A 2,894-nucleotide genomic window follows, 5' to 3' on the forward strand; every position below is an offset into this window, starting at 1 on the left:
AATTTCCAATAATTTATTCGCACTCATTGTCTCGGTTTGGTTACTTGACAGAGCCTTCCAATAAATGTGTCCCAAGCTAAAGTCGCTAGCCAATATTAGTCGAGTGCATCTTTACATGAGTGCAGAGAAATTCAATGAGGCCATATAAAAATTCAGGCGGAGTGGCTGGTGGCCTGCAAACTACTTCAACAAGGTAGGCAATGTTCCCAAAAATTAGTTTACACCACACTGACTCTGACACATTGCTTTCTACCATTATGACCCGACAACAATCCTTAACAATAATGTCGACGCCCCCACTTATTGCATCTCAGTCCCATCTAAACATATATATTTGAGTAATATATTCGAGAACAGAAATATATATTCGAGATCAGTAATTTTATTAATAATGCTACGAGCATTCAAGAGAATCAAGCGTACCTTTGATTCAGGTGGCTTATTCCGAGATGAATGCGTGTTCTGCGCCACACCGGCTTCAGAACGTTTGCTTTAAGGGCCTTTATCTCGGTGATTCTGATATCGGCACAGCTAATTTTGAGCTGCGCCCCATATGTATACTTTCTCGTCTATCTTAATCTTGTCAACGAGGAGGGTTGCCTTTTTGCCATTCGCTCTGTCATCAGCAGCACTTTCCAACGATTTTTTTGCGAACTACTACAATTTCATGCGCATAATCATTACCGATGCTTACAGAGCTCACTATCATTTTTTTGCAATTCTGCAGCACGCTATCCTTTCCCTGCCGTCAGGAAAGTTCATTATTATGGGTCGACATATTGTTGGGTGTTTTTTTCCGATGCGGTGAATTCTTTCTATTGACATTACTTCAACGTCCAACTGCTTTCCAAATATGTCATTCACAACAGCTTTCTTCAAGTCAGCCTCAGCTTCTTTGCTCCGGTCCTGAATAGCAAAGCGAGAAGGTTGTTGCGTCTGCTTTTATTTTCTAACTCTGTTAATCGTTCAGCCTGGTACTTTACAGTCTCTTTAAGACAAGCAATCTTAACTCTCATTTCCTCGACTATTAACATTCATTACCACAATCTTGGGGTGCCAGTGGACACAGCTAGATTTAATGTGCCGGACATTTGGGAAGGGCCAGCACGGGAGGGAAAACCTCGCTTCATGTCGGTCCTTGCTGTCCAGTACTGGCCTCCCCAAGACGTCATCTGTAAGTGAACTACCTTGGGGAAAGCTAAAGTCTGTGATACACGTCTTTTATAGCTATGGCCAACCTCAACTAACTACATCAAGGAGCAACATAATGGTAGTCAAGAACAGTACAGGAAAAAAGAAAAGGTAAAAACGATGTTACACTGCAAAGGACAAATAGAAATAATAAAGAACGCGAAAAGAATCGCTTTGGGACACCTTAAACTCTTTTCCTGAATCTGTTTAAACAAATTAAACTGCCTCACAGGACGCAGGCACTCAGCCAAGCCAGATCCAAACCCAAGGTCTTCCCCAACTCCAATGTTTACAGGCATGTCATGCTTCTTGCTGCGAAAACAAAACAAGAGAATTCCTTCCGAGGATCGAAGCAGCTCCGTAAGGGACCATACTTTACTGCCTTCTCATGCGCCTTGTCCTTAAGCATCCCTACATTGACATCCCATACGCCAGCTAAGTCGACCACCAAAACTTCCTCCACAGCCAAAACTTCCTCCAGTCAGGCTAGTGCCCTCCCGAGTCGTTAATCGCTCGGATTCGTTTCCTGCACTAGACGGGCAACTGTTTCGCTACGAAGTTGCGTCGCTCAGTACGCGCGAGGTGCACAGAATAACCCTTCTGCAAAATGTGGAATGTAGTTTGCGGTTTTTCGTGACAACGACGGCATAGCCATGACGTCGGATAGCTGCTTTGTTTGTTAGGGAGGGACCTGGTTGAATAAAGATTAGTCCTAAGGCGCAAAGCCTTAACCCCTTCCTTCAACTTGGAATGATGACTCAATCAAGTGTTAGCCAGGATCTGCTCCTGGTGTGCCAGGAGGTCCTTATTTGCGCATTTTGACTTAGATCAGACCACCACTTTTGGGATCCTCTATTTAATGTTGCCCCAATCTCTTTCGGAGAGGGTATTCCGGAAGGTATTTGGATCAGTTCAGCAAACATATCGGTCACTCGCTCTGTTTTAAGGTATAGGGCTGAGGATTCCTCTGTAATAGAATTTAACCTGCGGTCCGATTTATCCTAGTTGTCCAGAATTGTCCGTACCATTTGCTCTATTAGAGGGCCAGGATTCTTCTCTACATCTCCCGATGTCAACAATAATAGCAGAACATTAATCTGTAGAGCGCATCCCCGCCGAGTCATTCAAGCGTTCTCACCACTTTTTCTTCTACACTCGCACATAATACGTCAACAAGCCACGATCATGCACAAGACATTCTTCCAAACCCAGCCCACATCACCTTCTCCCGGGCCTCTAAGAAGATTCCTTTCTCTGCATGAACTGTGGCGACTACCCGAACACATACCTCTTAAAATATCACATCCCACTTTTTACAATACACCTTATCCCATCTCCCTAGCATTGTCTCTAAACTTGAAGTGCCTTACAAACGCCAACACACTCCAGAAGCAAGAATGCCTGACACCGTAGAACTTATCCGTTCTCAAGTACACTGATAGAGGTGGTTTGGACTGAGGCCACCTGCCCAATGATTCGCTGAGTGATAGTACTTATCTCTTTATTGGCGATTCGATCACCCCAGCCTACGTTTTTGCCTCTATCGCCGCCAACACGGGCTTAAGAATTGGCGACAATTTGTTTCCAGCCCAAAACAGTAACTTATGTCGAGAAGGTGCCAGCCCTGGAAAGCACTGCCGCGTACTAGAGCACTGCGTGAGCTCTCGGGCCTGGGCTGGGCATGCGACGGAAGCCGCGGTGCC

The sequence above is a fragment of the Dermacentor albipictus genome, chromosome 6, assembly GCF_038994185.2.
Source record: "Dermacentor albipictus isolate Rhodes 1998 colony chromosome 6, USDA_Dalb.pri_finalv2, whole genome shotgun sequence".
NCBI lineage: Eukaryota > Metazoa > Arthropoda > Arachnida > Ixodida > Ixodidae > Dermacentor > Dermacentor albipictus.